Genomic DNA, 25,766 nt, shown 5'->3' on the forward strand with positions numbered 1-25,766 from the left:
TGGCAACTATTTTTCTAGCCACGTTTATGGGTTGTTAGGGTTAAACGTTATTGCGACTGACAGAAGTTAATGCAAACTAGAACGTGAGTGTGTGAAATTGTCGCAAATCTTGACAATTATTTATCTAATCAGGGATCGGGTTAGTTAGGGTTAGGGTTGGGGATATGGTAATTGAATGTAACGCTGAACGGGAAGCTCATGCTAGCTAGCAAGTGAGCATGTGAAATCGGTGCGCACGATGACAATTATCTGTTTAACTAGGGCCTAGGGTTAGTTAGCTAGTTAGGATAGGCTTCGGGTTGGAGATATGGTCGTTGAATTGAATTCTGAAGTGGAAGCTAATGCTAGCTAGCAAGTGAGTGTGTGTGTGAAATTGGTGCGCGTGCTGCTAACCATTTTTTTTTTCCAAATAGAGTTTAGCATTAGGGTGTTAGGCTAAATTATCATGCATGTTAATAATCAGAATCAGAATCAGAATCATCTTTATTTGCCAAGTATGTCCAAAACACACAAGGAATTTGTCTCCGGTAGTTGGAGCCGCTCTAGTACAACAGACAGTCAATTTACAGAACACTTTGGAGACATAAAGACATTGACAAAAAACAACAACAAACAACAATTGTGCAAAAAGATGCAGAGTCCTCAGTTCGAATGGCTAATGACGCAATAGTCCGGTGCAATGACCATTGTGCAAAGGGCACTGAGACTTCAAGGAGTGTATGCGGTTTAAAGTGACGAGTACTGCGATAATCTGGGACAATGGTTGTGCAAATGTTACAGATACTCCTCAATCAGTGTGCAAATGAAGCAGATACTACTCTGGCATGAGTGGCCACTATATGCAAATAGTGCAGCACGGCGAGACAACTACAGTGAGTGCACGAGTAATACATAATACAGAATACAGAAATGTGACAACGAACTCAAGTCAAAAAATTGCCAGCTTGTTGTAATGGAATTGTAAGTTAGCTGTTCAAGAAGTTGATTGCAAGAGGGAAGAAGCTGTTGGAATGTCTACTAGTTCTAGTTTGCATTGATCGGTAGCGCCTACCTGAGGGAAGGAGCTGGAAGAGCTGGTGACCGGGGTGGGGAGGGTCCGAGAGGATTTTGCACGCCCTTGTCTTAGTTCTGGCAGCGTGCAAGTCCTCAAGGGTGGGTAGGGGGGTACCGACAATCCTTTCAGCAGTTTTGATTGTCCGTTGCAGTCGGAGTTTGTCCTTTTAATAAATGCTGTTTTCCATCCGGGTAAGTCATCTCCTTTTTATAATGCTAGTTAGCATAGCCAAGTAAGTAATTAGCATTAAGAATAAGGAAACCTTGTATATTACCATGGTGTGATGCAATTTTGCTTCTGTAGAATGGTCTGAATTTCTTTCATATTTAATCTCAGCGAGCTAATCCACATGTAATCCTTTCTTTTTGCAGATTGAAGCGTCTTTGTGAACGCCACTGCATTTTTTAACATGTCGTCTGAACGAGCAGATGCCTTTTCCCCTTAACGCTTGATAATGAGCGACATTGAGGTGTCTCGGCGTGTGCTGCAAAAAAAAACAAAAAAAAACAAGAACAAAAGCATACAGAAGACAACCTCCTGTAGGGGTAAAGACAGTGCGGCACAGCGGGCGATGAAGATAAAGAAGGGGAGCGGTGGTGGAGAGTGGCAATCCTGGCAGCCTTATTGCGAATAACTAGGCAGATGGATGAGGTGAGAATGGAAATAGAAACAGAAAATTGAGAGAAGACATTTTTTTTTTTTTTTTTTCTGCTTCCGCCTCCTCCGAGTGTGGAGTAATCAGCGAGGCAGGCGGCAGAGTGTGATCTCACACTGGGTTCGACAACTCGGCCCATCTCGAGATTACATTATCTCGCCCCAAATTGCAAGAGAAGCCTCTCAATCCAACAACCGATGAATCAAAGATTGCTGCGCGAGTGTCGAGTGGATGGAGCGCAGAGCGGCTGGAAAAGTGTCTGCGGTAAATTATTAAGAGCGTTCGGCGGGCCATTTTCTTTAAACAAATGTGAGCTCCTTTGGAAACATTCGGGAAGATTGAGCCTGCTCGCCATCTTCAGGTGAAAATATATCATCTATAGACACTGCTTAACAACTGTATTAGATAAACGTTTCCCAATGTTTATTGAGCCAAGGGACATATTTTACATTAGAAAAATCTGTATATATTTATATAGATATATAGGCACACGCACAGAACCACCAGTGACATAAACCCTTTACTTGGACTTTTTACTTTGACTTACTACTGAATGTAATTCCACATTGTTCTCTGTGCCGTATAATGTATTTTGTGCATATTTCCTTCCGGATTAATGTCATTTACACATAGTCCCTACAAAATAAGCACATTTCTAGCATTTCATGATGCTGGATGGTCTCTTCTTGTTTTTATGGCACGGTCAAACAAGTGTGGTGTATTTTCCGTTCTAAATATCAATTCACAGATGGGTGAGCGTGTAAATCGGAGCCCCCCCCCCCCCCCCCCCCCCCGCTTGGACGTGTGTACGGCCCCACGGACGTGAGAACAAATTGCTGTTAATGACCTTGAAATTGGTGTCCGGCATTAAGTCAACGTTGTGAAAGGTTGCCGTTGACCCTATCCCGATGTGCCGCTGACCACCCGTAAGTCACCGTGATTGCATTTTAATGCGGCCTGCAAAAAACACGGCCTAATGGCCCGCCGTTGGCTGGGCTCGCTGACAGAGACTGATGGCTCCCGCTTTGGAGACGAGTCCATCAACGCCAAGGCCGTTGCCAAGCACGTATCGTCGGCGTGCGAGCCTGTCGGAGGGGTCGCGGCGGTCCGCTAATATGCCTTGAAAGACGCTCCGCCTCACCCACAAAGGGAGGTAATTACTCTGCTGATATTCAAAGCCAAGATTACAACTGCGTGATATGATCTCTGCTTCCCTGATGCGCAAAATGAGCATAATGGATCTAGGGGGACCTGATAGCGTTGTTGATCAATACCAATGACTCACTTATTACGCTGGCAGTTTCTAGGGCTGCCTCCTTTCAAACTTCATTTACCAGCTCGTTTTCTGTAATGAAGAGAAATCTACCTATCAACATTTCTGCTCACATAAAACTGATGAATTATGTTGCTGATATACACGAGTAGCACGTGAGCACCTAACTTCACAACTGCATTGGCGTTTTAGCTCACGAGCAGACATCTAATTCTGTACTCGCTCGTCACTAGACTGAATTCACGGGGCGCTCGGCAAACATAAAATCACTATGTCGTTTCCCTGACAACTGAGGACACATATTGCTCGCGGAGTCCAATTCGGCAGGAAGTCTCGTGGAGATCCATTTGCCTGGACGTCGCCATCAGGTCGCCAACTAGTTTCCAGGCCAGTGAGATAGACCCTGAAATTGTTGCCATCCTCCGTCAAATTGCAGAAAAGGGACAGGGAGCGGCGGATTGCTCCAACAACATTTGACGAATAAAATGAGTATGAAAAATACCAACGCTTTTTGTTTTATAACACCACAGTTTCTCCTCTTTCAAAGCTGTTATGGAAAACTGTGTAACTCAAAATGCATTGTCACAACAACAACAAAACTTGTTGACAGGCTGTCATATAGCAGAAAAAGGACAGGGAGGGGCATCAGACAGACATACTTCTGCATGATTGGTTCAGGAGAACTCGATAATAGCCACCGTAAACACACTTTTACCTCCAATGCATTTTAGCATTCTGTAGCACTCTACAAAATCACTTTGTTCCTTTGAACCTGGGAAGTTTTTGCTTTTTGGCATGCAAAGATGTGTTTTTACAAGGTCACGGAGAAGAAGCCGTTGAGTGTGCCGCCATCAGCCACCTACAGTACGGCGGGCGTGCACATCAGTAGGATTGAGAACTGACTGATTGCTTAATGCGGCAAAGCTCCAACACTGAGGCCAACCATCAGCCGTCTATTAACATCAGTCAGAGCTCCGGGCGTGGCTTCCGAGCGAGCAGCCAGCACTGGCCGCGGAGCATTGATTTCACCCGGATGGGGGGGGGGGGGGGGAGGTTGGGGTTGGTGTGACTTTGCAGCTGGCTCCGAGCAGTGCAATTGTGAAATTGCGCACAATGTAGCGGCCGCATAATTACGATTATCGGCGCAGCGCTAGACAGTAATAAAGAGGCCGACCTTCCTCTTTGGAGCTTCGGTAATTTTGGCAACAGTCAATAAATGTCAATAGTTGGACTGGAATTGTGCTGACTGCAAATGTCAACGCTGGAAAAGTACAAGTGATGTTCTGCACTGGAGTCATTAGGCGTGCTGAAATTCTAATGAACGTCTTTAAGTCGCTGCTTCTGCGAGTCAAGCTGCCCGTTTTAAATACCGCTGTCTTTAAAAAAAAAAAAAAAAAAACATAAGAATTTCACCATAAACAAGCTAGTAACTAAATTAACTCAAATACATGAAATCATATTTCCACAATCAAATGAATAGAAATGTCAATGTACAGTGAACAACTGCATATTTGCAGGTTTGCATTCGCAAATTTGACAATTCGCTATTTTTTTTGTGTGTGTGTATTTTGGAGTGGGGAGGGGGCGGGGGGGGGGGGGCATCCTGTTTTTGTGGTCAGGCCATAAGTCATGTCTATTATTACATATATTGTTTTGGTTAATAGAAAAGGTGCTTTGCCGCCATCTTGTGGCAACAACAAAGTTTATTGGGTGGGCGCCACTTAGGGATTTTCACTGTTCATCCCTAACAATGTATTGTATGAAAACAGTAAAACATGAGACAAAATTATGCAAATAGAAAGTGTTACTACTGCAGATACTGTCGTATTCGTGTGCTGGATTCCTGCTTTTAAGGGGCGTGGCCTAGTGAGTGACGTGAGGAGTTGGACTCAGTCTGTGTGTGAGCATCTAGGTGTGAGCTGTGGCCTACACAAGTAATTGATGCTCCCACCTTAACTTTTTTTTTTTTTTGTAATTGCCTGCATTATTAGTAAATATTCCACAATCTATGATCCTAAAACACTTCAATATAATTTCAAACTCACTTTACTCACTTTTATCCTTAAAAATGAATTTATTTTGGGGGGGTGGGGGGGGGAGTGCTTTTTAATAGCTTCAGAGCATTGTTAAATAATCCACATGTGTGTGCCAAAGACTGTCTGGAATTTCTGCTAACAACCCAGGCTAAACTTATTCTGATAGGTGTATGACTATGATTGTGACTGAATACACCAAACCAGCGAGGCATTGTGTTTTTCTTTCTTTAGCAGAAAGGTACAATTCATTTTGCCTGAATTTATAGAAAGTGAAGAATTACACCTGGTGGATTGCCAACAACAAATCTTGAATTTAAAATGCTCAAAATGAACGGTCCAAGCATGACGCATTCACCATATTTAGCTGCCTGTCGTTCACCGCTCCCATAGGGTTGGAGACTTTACATTGAACGTAATTGTTGCTGACAAGACTGCAAATGTTTGCGCAAAGAGACGTTAACATTTCACTGACGGCCTTTATGCACTTGTGCCTCCGGTCTACTCACAAGAATGAAATCGCTCAATTTGCTACGGCACCAACATCGCCTCATAAAAAGCCTTTGGAGGCCGTGTCAACAAAAGATACAAGACACAGAAAAAGGCGCCCAACGGGGTGGCTCCATTATTTGAAAAGAAAACATTCAAAGTATTGCATCCCCATGTAAACATTCTAAGAGTTCATTTTAAATGTCAGAGCAAGAACCATGCAGATTTGACAAAGTATTCTTTTTCAATCATAAAATCTTCACATTGCAAAATTGTTTTTGTCCCAGTCAGTTTCAACAACGTTCAACACAAGACAACAAAGGTGACACACACACACACACACACACACACACACACAAAACACATCTCAAATCATCTTTTCCCATTAAAATGCATGGAAATGCCATTAATCCGTGCCATCCTCCCCCCCCAAAAAATTACCATATTTGTAATTAGTTTTTTAAAAGGGAAAATAATACTCTTAATATTGTAATCTATAAAACATGTAGTAAAAACATACCACAATTAAATAGAATGTAAAGGGTTTGTCCAGCACGATTAACCCATTGTGACTCCTGGTGTGCAAGATATATAACACAGTCGTAAAGAGAAACGGATAAAGAATATACGTCGATGAGTATTGTTCTATTGTCTGTCAACATGTGTTGATGCACTGTTTGTGTTGAAATTTCCATTACTTGACTACAGATGCTAGCAACTGCTGTGTGTCAAAGCAACAATTATTGTGTTAGCTGGGAGCGAAGTGAATTGTGACACATTTTTCTACCCGTAAATGGAACGTCATCATGAAATGCGAAGAATTTACATGCCTCTCCGTCTGTGAAGAAGCCAAACTCCCTCCGCCCGTCCGGTGACAGTGGAAACGATTGAAACGCACGTGATTTATACCGCCTGCGAATGTGAGCGTTCACACACGTGAAGCGAGGCTTTTATCATCACCGGCCCCGAGTGATTAGCGACGGCCGCTCGTGACGTCAGAGCAGTTGTGGCAATGTTGGGTGGGGGAAATGCCACCGTTTTGATGTCCTGGCATTTCTGACGGGAACTTTTACAAATCCTTGTCGGCTTTAATGTCCTGATTTCCGTTCCAGCATTTTGTGCTGCGCTAATGCTATCTGCTATTCTTCCCATTCACTGAACTTGTTTGGCTTTCCAGGAAAAGCCCGAGTGCCCAATCGGCAGCCTGCCTAAGAGCCACACTGCTGCGGTAATCCCCTTACAGTAATGGTGCGCTGTCTGTATTCCAGGTGCGTCATTAGCCATCAGCTAACACGTTTAAAGTGCTGCCAGATAGCGGATGTTTGAAGCATTTTCAAGGTCTTTACGCTCTCTCTCGTCTCACTCTTTCCACAGTGTTGAATGACCATGGCCATGTTGAATGGCCATCTTTTTGCCACGCAATACCTAAGGCAACAGAGCCACATAGATATATTATGAAAAAGAGACTTTTTAATTGCTTTGAAGCACATTTTGGGGTCTCTAGAGTGCCTGCCCAGCCCATTAAGTGTTAAATTACACAGCTAGGTCAAATGAAAATGTGTGTTTAAGCAAGTTGTTCAGATTCTGGCCCACTCTGACGTCACAGTCGAGCTAGTTTTTCATTAGTACCGTCTGTGTTTTTCCATCCATGACCCTTTTCTTTTCCTGCAAGGGGAATATGAACTACCTGGGAACACCATCGCATCAAAGCCAAAATCTAAAAAGAGCTACAGTGTTGTCGGAGGCACTTATTTGTATGTAACAGCACACGTGACCGGTACATTAATTCTCTAATAAAAGTCTTGAAGTTAACTGTGGGTTTTCAGCATATAATAGAAACGTGCAAAAAAAACAAAAACAAAACCCTACTATTTAAAAGTTTGGGGTCACTTACAAATCCTGTTACTTTCCAAAATTGAGGACACTTCTAAGTGTCCCCAAACTGTAGTGTGTATTCTTGAAAAACACTGAAACGAAGCATCACTGGCAAAACCTTTGGCCAAGAAGCTGTATCTTTAAGAGTTGCAGTGCCAACTACTGGCCTGGCATGCACATTGCAGTTTCTGTCTTATTGCATCCTTGTTTAAAAGTAGTAATACTAGTCCAGTCAACCCTCACTATATCGCAGTTCACGCTTCGCGGTCCAGGTGTTGGTTGTTTTTTTTAATAATAATAATAATTATTATTATTATTGTGCAATATTATTTTTAAAATTATACACTAGAAGGCTTACCAGTCTCACTATTGTATTTCCATATCCCGGATTTCACCTATTGTGCGGGTGGTCCGGAACCTAACCCCTGAGGGACTCCTGTATAGCATAACCAACTGAAGCATGATGTGTGTTTGTGTTTGTGTGTGTGTGTGTGTGATTGTCATTTTCTTGTGACTAAATGGAGGCGCTTTTTGGTTTGCTGGAACAGATTAATGGCATTTCAATTCATTTCAATGGGGAAAATTGATTTGACACACACACACACACACACACACACACTGTTACGAGCTTGGTCATTGAATAAATTTAACTCCTAGGTCAAGTACTGTACTTTTGTTCTTAAAGTGTATTTCGGAATGTGAAAAACATTTATTCAGACATTCCCCCCCCACATACTGTAAATCTGATCCTTGTTGAGTTGTGTCGTGTGTTCAACATTTCCGATGCCATTCTAAGCACGTCACATGACGTTTCCGTTTGAGAAAAGGTTATCCTCCCCTTGCGGCGGGAGGTTTTAAGTACTTGCCGGAATGGCAGCAGCTGAATGGGAGCGCTGTGTATTCATACATAAACTATGCGGTGACCTCTGTCAAGTGAAAGAAAGAAAAAAGGTCACAATCCCTCATGCTTTATTAACCACAGAAGGCATCGTGTCGGATCCTATCGCCCAAATCCCACCAGCAATTTTCACCCTTTTAAAACCAGCTGTCGTTCTCTCGTCGTAGCTAACTGATTATTCACAGCTAATCTCCTTTGCAGCAAAAGAAAAACACCAAAAGACACCAAGGTTCGGAAAGTATCGAGGAATGACGTTTTTTTGGGGTTTTGGGGCCTTTGCAACAGTGTTGTGATCTATCACACGACCTCTGAGTTTTTTTTTGGGTTTAGTTTTTTTTGTAACCGACATCTTGCCATAATCTGCTTTTACCGGTGGCCGTGTTGCTTCTCCATTCAACTGTCCGTCACTTTTAATGCGCCGCGCTGTCATCGTCAACTTGCTTCAACAGTTTGAAATGACCAATTACACAGTTGGATGGCCATTATGACCACGTAAGCCGCCCCCACTCACTGAGCCCTTTTTAAATGAGTTTTCCTCGCGCAAAATCTCAAAAATCCTAATACTATTATGCAAATGAGTGTAAATATCAGGGGGACGAAGATGGCGGAAATGGCGCCAATGAGCTGGGAAAGACAGAATAGATTAACATTAAAAGAGAGATTTTGTCATTCTTGGACGTCCTCACGCAACTCTTTGTGTGAATGCTGAACAGCAGCAAAATTACGCACAGTAAAGTGTTTATTATTCGACCAATTTTCGTGCATTTCTGCTGCTACAACCGATTCAATCCAATCCAGTGTCAAACTATTCAGATCATTCAGGGAGTCACAAGATCGTTTCCGGAATCACCTCAAATTCACAATTTTTATACCCATTCGAAAAAAATGAAATATCCAGCTGAGAGTCATTCATTGAGCTCAGTGTTCATTTTTGACGGATTCCACATTTTACATGAGAACATTGAATGAATAATACAATAATAATTAAAATAATCATAGATTTTTCAAATTTGACTCAAACCATTCCATCTATTTTTCATCATTTCTCAACCTATTCGCACCATGCTACAAAATTCAGTGCAGCCCCAGCGGGAAGCAACCAAAAGCGATCTGAGCGTGCTCGGTCGCAAATCGCCTCCCATTTGCGACCCGCTTGAGGGTTCGGCTTGTTTGGCACATGCCTGCTTGCCCTCGTGTCGGGAATGTCGTCACCATGGTGACGAAGTTATGAATAACAGCCTTCCATGCAGTTAAGCAATGCACATGCTGAGTTTAGTCATCCTCTAAACTTTTAAACATTTCGCATCAAGTACGGAAGACGACTTAGAGGCGATGTTGAAACTGAAGACCTCGCCGCTGTAATCAGAGTTCTTGAGCCATAATTCGCAAGAGATCAAATTTGTCTTTCCCGCCATCAATTTATTGCCAGTATGCGAGCAGCTCCGTGTACATTCTGTAGAAAATAATACAGCGTGGATAATCTACTGTCCATCCATCCATTTTCTGTACCGCTTTATCCTCGCAAGGGGTCGCGGGCATGCTGGAGCCCATCCCAGCTATCTTCGGGCGAGAGGCTGGGTACACCCTGAACTGGTCGCCAGCCAATCGCAGGGATAATCTACTGGATTATTGAAATCCTAAAAACTACAAACCAGCATTTCTTTGGTTTCTGCAGGGAGAAAATGTAGTTGTTACCTTTCCGACCATGAATGGATGGGCACATTATGTTTGTGCGTGAATGCGAAGACCCGTGTTTACATTGTTACATTGAGAGGTTGTGAATAAACACACAGATTTTAACATGATGTGTACAAACTCCAAGTACAACCCCAATTCCAATGTAGTTGGGATGTTGTGATAAACATAAATAAAAACAGAGTACAATGATTTGCAAATCATGTTCAACCTACATTTAATTGAAGATATTTAATGTTCAAACTGATCAACTTTCTTGTTTTTAGCAAATAATCATTAAATTGGAATTTTATGGCTGCAACACGTTCCAAACAAAGCTGGGATAGGTGGCAAAAAAGAGTGAGAAAGTTGAGGAATGCTCTTCAAACACCTGTTGGGAACATCCCACAGGTGAACAGGCTCATTGGGAACAGGTGGGTGCCGTGATTGGCTAGAAAAGGAGCTTCCCTGAATTGCTCAGTCAGTCGCAAGCAAAGATGGGGCGAGGGTCACCTCTTTGTGAACAAGTGAGTTAGAAAATAGTCGAACAGTTTAAGGACAATGTTCCTCAATGTACAATTGCAAGGAATTGAGGGGATATCACCACAGACCCCAGACTGTTGAACGGCTGAAGCTGTACATCGAGCAAGAATGGGAAAGAATTCCACCTACAAAGCTTCAACAATTCGTGTCCTCAGTTCACAAACATTTATTGAATGTTGTTCAAAGAAAAGGTGACGTAACACAGTGGTAAACATGACCCTGTCCCCGCTTTTTTGGAACGTGTTGCAGCCATAAAATTCTAAGTTAATGATTATTTGCTAAAAACAATAAAGGTTATCAGTTTGAACATTAAATATTGCGTTTTTTGTAGCGTATTCAATTCAATATAGGTTGAACATGAGTTGCAAATCATTGTATTCTGCTTTTATTTGTTTAACACAACGTCCCAACTTCATTGGAATTGGAAATTGTAATTACACACACGTGTTGTCTTTGTTGGAAATGCATGTGCGTAATTAGAGCTCATTCATAAGGAGCTTTCCTGCAGAAGTGCATGAGCGCAAAGGAGGAATGAAGCTTTTCTCCACGCTCTTCTTTACAGCGTGCTGACCACTTTACCAGTCGCGTCTTTAAAAAATGGTCACGGTCGCTGAAGGACAAGCAGACGGAGCAAATTAGAATTACTCCTCATTTGTATGTGATTTCCATTTTCCATGTGGCTCTTCAAAAAGAAAAAAAGAAGAGCAAGAGTTGGACTCAATAAGCAGATTAAAAGCAAATAGTGTATATACTTGTCAAAGCCAGGGTTTGGGTGAGACTTCCACGTCAGTTTTAAGTCGTCAGGCCCGGTTGCTACTGGAGGAATTAAGTGTCCTTTTGTTGCAGAATCTCTGAGCGAGAACCCGCTCTGCCTTTTTTCAAATTAAACGCGGAACTTTACTTTTTTCCTTGCATGAAGCAACGTATGATTGCGTGCAAGTTCTCCACAGGGAAGATGAGATCACGTCGGCTGTATTCATGCCACGTAATGCACGCGCAATCCCACTTAACGTGTTCATTCAGACCCGGACGTTGTCTTTTTTCTTCCTACTTTTGGAAGTGTAGTTTGGAATGCATGGCCTCAGTTGACAGGTGCAGCCTAAAAATGTTGGGAGCAGCATAGTGGACACTCTGGAGTATCTGCTAGACAAATAAGTAGTCAGTCGTCACAAGGCACGTTAACAAACAACAACGATCTCCTCTCCTGAATTTACTTCTTGAATGTTGGCTACAGAAATAATTTGAGAGGGGACAAACGGCGCACTGCAGCCAAGTTGAGACTGTGGACCAACGAGCAACCAGTTGTCAGGAAACATGTTATCGAACAACAAAAGAGGAAAACAACCGTCTTTTGTTCTTTGATTGGCTAGATTCCGTCTCGCGTCACAACTTACGCCGCCACGACTCAGACGCGAAGGTTTTTTGACGTAAAATATTGAACAAGTTCAATATTTAAGATTGCCGGCCCCCATCTGTTTCGGACCCTATCAATCAGGTGTTTGACGTCTTTGGACGGGAAGGAGCTAAATCGGGACCACGACAGCCCGATTAACTTTTTGTGGACACCGCAAAGTGCGGCAAAGTAGAAAGTTCAGAGCATCTGCTCCATCAATGGTTTACGTCTGCTTGAAACACCAACAAAAAAAGACAATAACGGCTTATGTGTTTTTTTTTGTCAAACTGTGGCAGTGAGTTGGTAAAACGAAGTTATGTGGCGGTGTTTAGCACCGTCAGCCTCTGCAGACCTTCATTGGCCACACTCGAGGGGGCGGGGCAATGATCCCTGAGCCAAAAGTTGCCAGGGAAGATTATCAACTGTGTGCTGGCACAACAGCAGACGTAATTGGGTGCTTCAAAAGTTAATAACTTTGGAATAAAAGTGCTTGTCAGCTTTTTAAGCATGTCACATGTAAGCTGTGAGCGGGGCGCATGCTAATGACGACGACAGGGATTTTAATTAAATGCCTTTTCTCCCCTTCCACTGTTTGACTTCGTGTATTTCAAACGCATTCCAACTCAATTCCTCACACAGATTGGGATTTGAATAATTCCTTTGCTTAAAGCCCCTTTTGAATTTAATTAAGATGCCTGTTTGTACACGTCGACCAGCAGATGCCTCGGTGTTGGTTTAGCATGAAACAAAAAGCAGCCAGGTTGAATTGAACTGTTCACCTCCAATGCGGTGCCGAAGCGCAAAGATTCCTACACCTGCACCATTGCATTATTTCTCGTAGTTTTTGTTTTGTCGGGACAAGACGATCGTGTGTATGGATAACTGTAAGCGCGTAGCAAGTGAGGGGTTGAGAAAGTACATCTTTATAAATGACAGTAGTGTATGGACAAGATTGCGCTAGTTATATATTTATCGCTTTTTCTATTTGAGAGGTTGTTTGCAACGATCGCCCGATTTATTGAGTGCACTCGTGCGTTGTAGCGCTTCGCTTTTTAGCCACAGGTACATAAAATTCTAAATTGAGTTAATTATTGCTGTAATATACTTAAGTGTATGTGCTATAACAGTACGTCTTGGCGTCAGCCTGCGGGTTCTCGCTTCAGAAAGCTAATTTTGTTGTGATTACGTCATGGCATATTTGACTGGCCGTTGCGACACCGTTCATCCGCCATTGAAATTTCGGAAATAGTTGCCAGTCTTTAAAACTAGGTGCAGACCCTCGCACACTGCAGCACAGTCGAGTCGCGTTTGGTCGCGTCGCTTGGCGTGTGTTGGGCCAAAGGGAGATTAAATAAGATGAATTATCAGAATGTACAGCACGCGTTGAAAACAAAGACGTGAGGCTTATGGTGTGTCAAAGCTAAAACACTAAACCGGATGCAGGATGCTGTGTTTTGGATCCCGCTTTAAATCCTCCTGTAGGAATGAAATCACTGCCCCGGATATGCCCCACCAACTCCCCTCCCCTCGCCCCTCAGAGGCCTGTTAGCGCACACTTGATAGGCATCCTCGTTACCTCCGTGACAAGGCCGTGTACCAAACAAACATCGGACCAGAACAAAGCTGCCCGATGCTCGCCTCTGTGCTCATCAGCCCGATTAAACAGCAATAATCACAGTAATGATGTGTGTCCGAGGGCGTTTTGGAGCGGGGGCGTGGAGGTGGATTGGGTGAGGGGGGGGGGGGGGGGGGGGGGGGGGGCTGCAGGCGGGATGCTAATCTGGGAGGCTCGTGCCGACTTCCAGGGGATAGCGGGAGCGCTGCGTGCGCTTAGATAAGGCCGGCGAGCCCCGCGTTCCCGGAAGGAGCCGGCCCCTTCGGTGGGCCAGGGGGCTTGCCGGAGTGCGATAAGATGCTCCCGAGCTTTGGCCCGGAGCTCAGGTATTAGCCGCCGTCCGTACAAAGGAACGCCGAGGAATCGCACGTGGAGGAGGCGCCCAGACGCCAGCCAGACACTCTGGGCGAGCAGATAAGTGGTGTTCGGACAACGGCCCCCCGCCGGCCCCCGCTGGGCCAGATGAAGGCCGGCTCAACATGACGTCCCAGCACGCACTGCACGCAAAGCACTAAATTCCTGCTGCTGGGTTGATCTGCAGGACGCTCAGTGGATGTATGAAATAATCCTGGAATTATTACTGAATTATGTTTTGTTCCCATGCACTTTTATCTGCCTTTCCTCAATAGATTTCACTGGATTGTTAACAAACTGCACTTCTGGTGCATACCAGTGGACGACATGCACACATTTCAGAGGATTTTTATGCAAGAGGTAATATGAGATAGAATTATATACTGCATAGTAGGGTTTTAAGACAGGGTTCGGGTTGTAAATCAAGTTATGGTTTCAAACCAAAGTTAGCATTCCAAATTTAGGTTATATGCCAGTCTTAGGGTTTCGAATTAGGTCTTCAAGCCAGGGTTTGTTTTCCAAATGAGTGTTTTAAAATTAGGGTTTAAAACAGACATTTTATGCCAGGCTAGGGTTTTAAATTAGGGTTTCAAGCCAGGGTTAGTGTATCAGACAAAGGTTAGTGCTCCAAATTTGGGTTTCTAGCTAGTCTTCTGGTTTCAAGCCAAAGTTAGCGATTCAAATTAGGGCTTCAAGCCAATTACAAGTGAGGATGTTAAAACGGGTTAGGGTTTCAAACAAGGGTTTACGTTTCAAAGTCAGTTTCAAAATTAGAGTTAGAGTTCTAATTTAGGTTTCCAAGCCTGGGTTAGGGTTTCAAAAATAAGTTTAGAGTTTCAAATGAGGGTTCCGAGAGGTAGGTAGGGTTTTAATACACACTGGTATATATATTTGAGATATGGTATATATTTTGATCGCAAAGACGTGAGCGAGAGGCATTATGATTTTCTTCTTTTCAACGTGTCAGATGCACAGGCCAAGGAAGAATATGGTACGTTATATTCTGGTGAAGATCCAAAGAAAGTTGCACATTCAAGCAGTCTTGTCTCCTAAAAAAAAACACACAAAAAACAACTGTAACAATATTGTGGCCATAACAATGTAAACTAAGTCTCAGCATTGAAGATTTCTGAGAACATTTAGGACTCATAATCATTTCCTCTTCGAAACTCCTGGTTGTGTTCTTTCCGAATCAATATTCCGCAAAATGTTAACTCTCCCCTCTCACAATTTGTGCGCCGTCGCTATAGCGAAGGAAGAGAACAGATGCCCAAACATCCACTCTGCAGTCAAGCCGGGCACAGTTGAATTAATTACGAACTGTCCTTGATTGAAGTAAACAGCACGCGATTGTCAGTCCATTACCGTTCCCCGAGAAGTTCCTCTGGTTTTGTTTATATATCATTTCATGACGTGATAATACAAAAGCTGCATATTGGAAGTATTTGACATCACCAAGCCAATTAAACTAGTTTTTTAGAATTAGTGAAGCTTGAATAGTAGCCTGTGGGTTACCACCTTTTGGTACACGTTGCCAGGCCTCCGGTATCGCCGCCCTGGACGTCTGCACATAATACACATGCCACAAAGCGCCACTGTCAGCTGCAAGAACCACCGCTGCCATATCGTAGTGTAGTTCGACACTGTAGCAGAGGAACGGGATGTTCGTTTCAGTACGACTTGACCCGAGTCATATTTAAGTCGCCACGTTTACGACTTGGCGACTTGCTTGCTGAAAGCTTACGAAAGACTTATATTTGAAAATCAGTATTTTCAAGATACTGTACCACGTGCTTATTTTATTGTGTAACCTGGAAACCCACCCGTATACCATGATGCGGAGTGAAACGCATATTATGGCGGGAGCTAGGAAAAATTACTACATTTAGATTCAAGGCCTACTGCTGTATGTTGTTGTTCAAAATCGGGGGGGTAGTGGGAGTGAATGGCAACATGCAAGGTTTGTCGAAATAACCCACAAAGTCAGGACAGTCGCAGTAATCCAGCATTGTCTCATAAAGTGATGGCACACACCGAAACGGAGAGAAGCCTGACTGCTTAAAGAGAAATGTGGACATGGCTGACTTGAAAGTAAAAGTAAATAGACCATCAAAAGAAATCAGGCACTAAATTGGAATCGGGGCATTAAGACCTGCAGTGTAAACGTAGCGTCAGATAAGAGATAAGTCACCTCCTTCGCGTTGTGCCTCGGTTGCACTTTGTGCTGGTGACTGTGCGGTTGTGCAATTTACGGCCAGGCCGCCGCGTAAATGATCCCCGCGAGGGGGGAGGTGGCCTGTCACCGCGACGCCATACTTCAACGCAAGCGAGCCAATTCTGACCAGCTCGTAATGCGAAGGTGTATATCGCGCCGGCCGCAGATTGTATTGTGTTGTGTTGTGTTGTGTTGTGTTGTTACGAGTGACGTGGAGGAACTCACACCGCCTCGCTGGAGGTCGAGAGGTTTACTAGGCTACTGTACAACAATTTGTATAAACATACAAAACTATAAAAATCTCAAATTGTTTGAAAATAAGAAATTACAATAAATGTTAACATAATATACATGTCAAATCTTTTAATAAGATAATCCCTTCAGGATCGTATCGTGTGTACGACAGTAGCTAATTAGCTACATAGAGTAAAAAAAAAATTCTGAATATCTTAAAATATTTATAAAACTGCTAGTATAATAGCATACGGCGTAAGATGTGAAAATGAAAATCTTACTCATATTTTGAAGGACTCATGATCAGCCAATTTCTCGGATGTCTTCAACTCCAAATCCCTCGAAGTCAACGGATTGCTTGTTTAAACACGTCATTATATCCCCTAGTTGAGAATTGACAACATTTAACTGCTGACGCAAACTTTAGCTACCTTGGGTATTTTATGGACAAATATAATGGGAAAAAATAATAATAATAATCGTTTGAGAAAAGCCCAAATTGTATGAATGTAGCAGGGATCAAACATTCTGTGGCTTTGCTAATTGTTGGTGTTGATTATTCTGGTTGCGTTGTCAGTAGCGCCCCCTGCAGGCAGGTCCTGCTGTGTACTGGAATTATACAGCAGCACAACAATGTACTGTCGAACGGAGGCTAGCGACCTCGGCGCTGCTGTCCGTCCGGCTTTATTGTGAGCCATTAGCATTAGCATCGTCTCTGTAAATGGCGATCCAGATGAGGCCCACGGACCATTTAGCGGGACCTCCCGGGGGGGCTAATGGGCTCGTGTCTCATAATTTACCCATATGGCTCGTCCTATGCAGCGCCTTAGTACAATATTTAATATTCATAGGATATTAAAGTTGATGTATTTGGAGCTCCGTTAACATCTCAGAGAGGTGAGAGCCGTTGAACTAATGTATTAACGCTCTTTTATTGGAGGCCGCCATGGAGATAATTGATGCCATTTATGTAAGATCAATGATATGATAATGAATGATTACTCCGGACACACAATTAGATAGCAGGCGGTGTGTGAACTGTGTGTGACTTTGGATTGTTCGGCTATTGTGTTTCTATTCATCATTTCCTCATCCCTCCATTCCATCGACCCGGCCCCTAGCATCCTGTCTTCATACATCCACCCATTCATCTGTTTATCCATTCACGAGCACCCGTTCTTCACCTATTCATCCTTCATTCATCCAGCCCACTCAAGTATTCGCCATCAGTCGACGCTTGTCATTTTATCGACCGTCCAATCTGGCGGCCTGTCCGTCCACCATCCGCGATCCATCCGTCTGTACAAGCATCATCCATTCATCGCTCAGTCATCCTTTGCTCATCCCTCCGACCGTTCGACATCCATCTTTTCCTGTCCGACTGTCCATCCGGACCTCAAAAATTCCAAAATCCACCCATGCCATTTATTTATCCAAAATCCATTCGCCACACATTTATCCGACTAGCCATCATACATCTGTCATGATTCTCATTTTTTTTTAATCATCATCCGTACTTGTCTGTCCATCATCAATCCAGCCAATGAGTCTTGTAAAATTCATCTACCCATCTGCCATTCATCTGTGCATAATCGTTCTCTCATCCATTTTCTCATCCACTTTGATCATCCATCCCATCCATCTGTCCATCATCTGATTGATAACCAACCCATCCATCCACCCGCCCATCATCCATTGATTTCATCTCATCTCGCCATCGACAGTATTAAAGAGTTCTGAGTACCTTTAAAGCAGAAAAGCACAATAATACTAAAGTATACTTTCCAGTAGGTGAATTCCTTCCAAAAGCTCTGTATTAAATATAATTTTGATATTGTCTTACGATGGTGTGTTGAGATACGAGTGACCCGACTTGGTAGTATTTTGAGACACGAGCAGTCGTTTAAACGATTTTTTAAATATTTTTTTTGTTTTGACTTTCAAGCGCAAATTTGAGATATGCGATATATTTTATGGTGGCGGCAAACTCAAGCCACATCACAAAGAACAGCAGTTTGGCAGAAAGTGAAACGAATCTTGAAAAAAAGAGGCTTCAAGCTGTTTATTGCCACTCCCAGTTTGCGTTTACGCTCAAACTAAACATGAAACAGAGATACAGTATAAAAGTTGTGTATTTCAAACAACCAAACAACTTTGCCTTAGGAATGCCCCCACTAGCTTAATGCTAACACATAATGGAAAGCTACATTCACGGGCTAACAGTTGGTATTGATAAGCAGTGGATATTTGAACATTTTGATTAGCTTCAAGCTGAAATATTTCACTTCGTGTATTAGTGAGCCGACATAACGAGTTTCATGTTTTTCATTGAACTATTGAACTGAATGATGATTTCCACGATATTGTACTTCATTGAGATGCATCTGTATTTCTGAGTATCTGATCCAGCTCCCTCATAATTGCTCCGTCATTTGCACATTCGCCGTCATTCGCTTGAAAGAAAGCCGGCGTACGCCGGCGTCGCCGAGTGAAGCTGTCAGCGCTCAGCTCGTATGCGGGAGACGCACACGCGCTCTGTAATTGGCTGCCTCTGTCGAGAGAGGATGTACCTGTCAAATCGCTGAAATGACTACACGCGGGCGTTCGAGATGAGAATGCTTGCATCTGCAACATCTGCGATGATCTCCCCAATGAATCCACGCCTCGCTGCCTTTTGGTGTCTTTGCAAAATGAATTTATACTCCCAGAAATGGTCAGTAAACCCAAGTAGAGCTCGGAGCCGCCGAAGTTGAACGCGTCCCGTTGCGGAATGAAATCTAATGTATAACAGGTAAGTAATACATTATGCTAACAGTTTTGGGGTTTAAAGTAAGAGTTAAGGTTTCAAGTTTGGGTTTCAAGCCTGGTTTCGGCCTTCAAACAAGGGTTATGGTTTCAAATTAGTGTTTCAAGCTAGTGTTAGCATTTTACAGTAGAGTTTCAAGTCATGGTTGTGGTTTCAAACAAGGTGTGCGTTTTTAAATAAAAGCTTGAAGACAAGGTTGGGCTTTCGGGTTAGGGTTTCAAATTGGATTTCAAGATAGGTTTAGGGTTTCAATCCAGAATATCAAAGCAGTTCCGTTGCCGGGGTTAATGTTTCTAAGGAGGGTTCTGAGCCACGGGTTATGGTTTCAAAAGAGGGTTTAAGACCCAGGGAGGGGTCAAACCCGGGTTAGGGTTTTAAGACAGGATATCAAGCCAGTTTCATTGCAGGGTTAGGATTTCTAGGTTGGGTTTCGAACTAAGTCCGAGTTTAATCAAAAGATAGGGTTTGAAGCCAGGGTTTGGGTTGCAAGTTAGGGTGTCTTGCACAAGTAGGGCCTCAAAGTTAGGTTTCGAGCCAGGAATAGCGTTTAAAACAAGTGTCAGGTTTAAAAGTTAGTGTCAAGCTTAGTTTAAGGTTTTCAATTAGATTTTTTTTCAAGCCGGACATAGGGCTTCGAAATCGGGTTTCAAACAAGGGTTAGGGTTTTAAGACAGGGATATGGTTTCAAATCAAGGTTACGGTGTCATATTAGTGTTTCAAGACGGATGGAGTTTCAAGCCAATGGTAGGGTTTCAAAATAAGGTTTCCAGCCAGAGTTAAGTTGGATCGACATCAGAGCAAAAACCGTACTTTTTGTGAACGTGACAGGCTTGGAAAAAAAAATTTTCTGGCCCATTTTTAAACAATTTTAAACAAGAGCATGCAAAATCCTCTTGGACCCTCCACATCCCGATCAGCAGCTCTTCCAGCTCCTTGCCTGAGGTAGGCGCTACCCAAAAATACAAACTACAACTAGCAGACATTCCAACAGCTTCTTCCCTCTTGCCATTAACTTCTGAAACAGTTAGCTTACAACCCCATTGCAGCATGCTGCCAATTTTGTCACATTTGTGTCGGGTCAATTATACATTACTCGTGCACTCACTGTAGTCGTCTCGCCACACTGCACTATTTGCATATCTGTTGTTGACCAATACTGGCCACTCATGCCAGAGTAAGTACCATCTGCACCATTTGCACAATCGACATTGTCGCAGATTATTGGACTGCTAGTCACTTTAAACTGCATCCATTTCCTGAAGTCTCTGCGCCTTTTGCACAATGGTCATTGCACCGGACTATTGTTCTATTAGCCATTTTTGCACAATTGTCCCACCCCCAAAAAATAATAATAATATTTACCGGCATTACCACATTACTGGTAACTTTTTACTGCTCAGCGACTGTGTTTTTTATGTCTCAAAAGTATTCTGTTGTCGTACTAGAGCGGCTCCAACTACCGGAGACAAATTCTTGTGTGTTTTTGAAATACTTGTAATACATAAAGATGATTCTGATTCTGATTTTGCTGGCTCGTGACCAGCTTGTATCACCTAGCAGTCTTGTAGTTTATGTCATTCTATCAACAGTCACTTTCACTGTCATCACATTTTGACATATTTGTCAAAAGGTGACATATTAATAGCCACGTGCGAGACAAGTATGGCGTGGAGTTCAATTATCATACCGCTGGAAACTTCTTGATACAAAGGCTATATATTGCAGTGTGTTGTTATCTTGTATTTTGATGTATATGACACACCTCGCCCCGCCGCGCTTGCGTTGGTTAATGGGCTCTCGCAGCCTCTTGACTGTTCATAAATCAGACGTTCAGCTTTGGCGCTATAACAAATTGAGTAATCTAGCAAAATGCGTGTATCCATGAATCTCGACTGTGAATGTATACGCAGAGAGAGCAGAGTACCAAACGCGGAGCCTGCAGTATTTTGCATGTCAACGCCTCGGTCAAAGAGTGGGGCGTTCATCGCTACACGCACAAATACCCCACCAGATGTCTTTTTCAGATTTTCAAGCTGCAAGCTGTTGCTCGGTCGATTTTTCATCGCTTTGCGTCGCAAGCCAAAATGTGAGTTTCAAGCGAGCGTCAGATGTGCCGCCGCTCAAATGAATTGGGGGGGGGGGGGGGGAAATGGGACAGTTCAACGTACTGCGATGCCCTCGCATGTGGGCAAGGAGAGCCACGACCCCCGATGTATTTTCAGCCGTTTTGTGGAACGGAACAGTTCAACACACAGATTCAAAATGAAAACACTTGCAAGGAGCATGGACCAGATGCTCACACTGAACTAAACGCCCCGGTAAGCCCGAGTGACTACAGTTCCTGATGTCACTCATTAGGACACGCCATCCCCCCCCCCCCCCCCATGATTTCTTTGCATTCTCTTTTCAAAATAGGGGTAGACTTTCGAACAAAGGTTGAGTTTCAAACAGTTCCAGGAGCCAGGAGTAAGGTCTCAAGCCAGGGTTGAACTTTTCACAACATGCGCTTTGAGCGCCAATCTTTCGCAGTGGCCAAGTAGAAAGACATTGTCCCGTATTGATCGTTGTGTACAAGAAGAAGCCTTCTCGATGCCTCGGGAATTATTTGAACGAGAACAACATTGGATCTTCATCACGCTTGTTGGGGGGAAACAAAAAGCGTCTTTAAAGAAGCGCCACAGAAACACACAGCGTACGAGACTGCGGAAATGCAATTGATTTTCACTTTGTCTTTCGTGTGTTCAATTATTTAAGCGGCACAGTTCAAGAGAAGCGAGCTTCTATCCTCCGCCCGGGGGGGGGGGGGCCGACAACTTAACTGTCACGGGAGTTTCCCTCAGATTCAGCCATTAAACATTACATTCTGGACTGACTGCGAAGGCGCACGGTAGAAGAGATCACGTCAAGGTCGCCACGTGTTGGCCGATGGCTTCGTGGCATTGTCCGGGCCTGCAGCGTCGATGCTAAACGAGACTTTGTTTCATTGTCATTTGTGTCCAAATGGCGTTCAGCAAAAATGGTCAACCGCCAATCAAAAAAGGGCAGAGGTCAGAGACCAAGGCTTTTGGGAGTCAAGACAAGCTGAAACCGAGACAAGACCAAGATAGGCTGAGACCATGAAAAACAATTTTAAAAACCCTGACAAGGTTGAACACTGAAAAGGGCCATTTTCTCTTGAATGTTCCTTGAAATGCAGATGAAAGGCAAACTGAGTCGAAACGAGATGGATGACTTGTCAAGTCACGTAGTTCAAGTCAAAGTCAAGTCAAGTCAGGTCTCTTGGCTACCAAGTCTAAAGTTAAGTCTTTCTGAAGTATTTGGCAAGCAAGTAACTAAAAATAACATAAAACTGGCAACCCGAGTCGACTCGAGTCAAGTGACTTGACTCGAGTCGACCCATCTCTGTCTAACGTAGCGGCGCATACTGTCGAAGATTGAGCATCACATGTTGAGGATTTCCTTGCAGCTTGAATTCATGTTTTTTTGTTTTTCTCCTAATGAAAGTTTCAACCTCCGTTTGTGAGCTTGGAGGACAAGGTTTTTAGACACAATCAACTGGAGCTGGTCGGGCACTGTCCCACTTGCCCCTCATCACACTGGATTATCTTCTGTGGTTTCAGATTCCCGCGGCGACATCTGTACATGCCAAAATGTTCTCGGCCTGTCAGCCGCGTGTTGCCCACTTTGGCCCAAATGCGCGCTGGAGTGTCGTCTCCAACCGGCGGCTGAGAGGATCAAGCTGTTCCTCGTCTCCACTTGGGACCCAAAGTTGCGGTGTTGTAAAGAAGGAAAAAGATGTCAACTTGTCATTTTTATTCCAGATGACGGATGCCAGACGATCCTCCCTCAACGGGTTCCAAAAAAGTCAAACAACTCAGCCTCTCAGTTCAGAAATAGAGTTTCTAATCAGTGTTTCGAGTTTGGGGAAGGGTTTCAAACAAGGCTAAAGCTTTCAATGCAGGGTTTGAGTCCAAGGTTATAGTTTCAAGTTATGGTTTCAGGCCAGGTAACGGTTTCAAAATTAGGGTTTTAAGACAGCGAAAGGCTTCCAAACTCGGGTCACGCTTTAAAAACCAGGTTAAGGTTTCAAATTAGGTTTTAAGGCCAGGATTAGGCTTTTCAAACAAGGGTAAGGCTTTAAAAGTAGGATTTCACAAAAGTCAGAGGCTTTTAAATTTGGGTTTCGGGCCAGGGCAAGGGCTTCAAATTTGGCTTTCAATGCAAAGTTTGGGTTTAAAGGCTTTAAATCGGGGTTAAGGTTTCAAAACAAGGGTCGCGTTTCAAATTAGGGTTAGACATTCAAACAAGGGTAAGGCTTTCAAAGTACATTTTCAAGACAGAGGGGGACTTTTAAATTTGGGCTTCAGGCGAAAGATTAGGGTACTAAACAAAGGTTAGAGTTTTAAATTAGGGTTGGTGGATCAAACAAGGCTTAACGTTTCAAATTAGGGTCTGAAGCCAAAGTTTCTAACAAGGGTTAGGATTTTAAACTATGGTTTCTAGCCAGGGTAGGGTTTTAAGGCCAGCATTAATGTTTCAAGGATTAGGATTTCAAATTAGGATTGAATGGCAGTTTTATTGTTTAAAGTTACGGTTTCAAATTAGGGTTTCAAGAAAGGACTTCACAGTTGAACTTCGATCTTGGTCAGAGACAGAACCCTACTAATTTGGAACGATAAATAATAGGATAAGTAGACAATGTGATGTTTTTGAAGCTTAGAAGCAGCTTTCCTTTTGATCCCGCTGCCATTTAGCCGGCGTGCGGTAAAGGTTAGCGGGTCACGCATTCTGGGACAGCGGCCTGTGAATGCATGAAGAGCGCTTACACGAGCAGCCAATTATATTTGAACAAGACCTCTCTGAACAGCAGGTAGTGACGCTGACACAAGCCTTCGACTCCCCACGCGATCTTTGGGAAGCAATAACGAGGAACTTATTCTGATCAAATAAGATCGTAAGAACGGTCGCCCGGAACGTCCCTCCTGATGGGCGTCATACTGCGTGTCGACAGGGGAGCCAGTCTTATCTATTGGGGGAGTTACACCAGACTACTGGAACCGGGTCAGGACTGTCCTGTGCCCTGCTGGCCTGAGCTCGCGCTGCTCTATAAGCAATCTGACTGACTTGACTGGTTGCGTTTGTTTCTATTGAGCTCCGTGGTCGGGACTGGCAAGGGGAGGAGCCATTGCCTTGACATTACAATGTTCTTTTTATTTTTCAGGGGTTGGGGGGAACTTACAGTAATCATATGACCCATCTAGGTTGTGCATGACCAATCATGATGTTTCAGACGCGCAAACTCCCTGTTTATTTGGCGTCCGGCTTACAAACTCATCAGATGAACTCAACATGAATTACAGATGTGAAATCCCGGAAAACCCGAACGGTTCTTCAGATTTGCCGCTGTACGGCGGCATCCGCATTAAGAACCCTTGGATGTATTGTAATCCACAACAGGTGGTTTGGATAGACGGAGAATGGAAACAACCACTGGTGCTGTTTCAATCGCTTTACTGAAAGAAAAAAAACAGGAACAGTCATGAACAAATAAAGAAAAGACAAGCATATTCCTCGCCTGAAATCTGTTGATTTTGAATAATGACTTCAAAATCAACAGATTTCTTGACTTTGTCGAAAAGAAACATGACATTTGACTGACACTACTTGAGATGTATTTTTATTTTTTTGCTGGGTGTCGCTGAAAATCAATAGGGTTCTTGATTGGCGTAGTGCTATAAATCCACTGGCCTTTGTTTTCACATCTTCGCTCCAACTCAAAGCAGTCGGGCGCATTGGTTGGAATAAAAACAAACAATTTGATAGGCATCCTTGTGAAAGCGCGAAATGAAGCGCCACTTTGCGTCATTAAGAAACAAAGGAGCCTGTCAGTGGTTTTGAATGCACTTTGATTGCGTTCACTTCGAGGGCAGGTGCGCAGACAAAACGTCCAATTTACGCCCCTCGATCAGCATTTAGCGCCTCTTGTGCCGCGTGGGCCACCTGGCGCTGATGGGGGGCGCTGTGGGGAACTCGCCGCACGTATCAAATGCTTCCGACGACATACGACTGGAAAACAGGTGACATCATCAATACTTTCTAAACCTCCACAAAACTTGCTACCCACAATCCTTTGCACTTTGACGCATATATAACACGTGACTTGATAACTCTTCACCTTCAGTTTCGAAAATGCTTCAAATGCTAAAACTGATCCGATGTTGGTCAGGAAGGAAAACCAGCATAGTTCAGGTTCCTTTTCGAGGTGATGAGCGTTTTTCTGAGGTGGTAAACATTGAACAGTTTTAACAAATTTGGCCTGATTGTCAGCTGCTTAAAGATGTAAAAAACTGGTGTGTGCACCAAGCTTGAACTGTTTTTTAATTGCTTCCTAATTGGCTATCGTTCCGTTTCACATCGCTATCTATGAGACTCAACGTTGTCGCCGAGACTTTGCGACTGTAATTATTGAACAGTTTTACACTGCTACTGCTTTCTAAATCACTTGACACACCCCACACCACCGAATAATCGCTCGTGATAATCTTTCAGAGATGTCCGATAATCGCGTCTTTGCCGACTTTGGTCGCAAAATGCTCAGATTTGGCGCGAGTGTCGGTATGCGTGTCACGGTGAACTCGAGCATATTCACACGAAG

The 25,766-nt window shown here is 43.5% G+C and overlaps 1 long non-coding RNA gene across 1 annotated transcript in view; it reads left to right on the forward strand.

Moving 5' to 3' along the window:
• Window positions 1-406: 406 nt before the first annotated feature.
• Window positions 407-25,766, forward strand: part of LOC133484066 (uncharacterized) — a 31,205-nt gene continuing 5,845 nt past the window's right edge. The window contains exon 1 of the long non-coding RNA XR_009790284.1: window positions 407-2,070. This is a non-coding gene — a long non-coding RNA (uncharacterized LOC133484066). The remainder of the gene's footprint in view (window positions 2,071-25,766) is intronic.

Source organism: Phyllopteryx taeniolatus, chromosome 9, assembly GCF_024500385.1.
Source record: "Phyllopteryx taeniolatus isolate TA_2022b chromosome 9, UOR_Ptae_1.2, whole genome shotgun sequence".
Taxonomy (NCBI): Eukaryota; Metazoa; Chordata; class Actinopteri; order Syngnathiformes; family Syngnathidae; genus Phyllopteryx; species Phyllopteryx taeniolatus.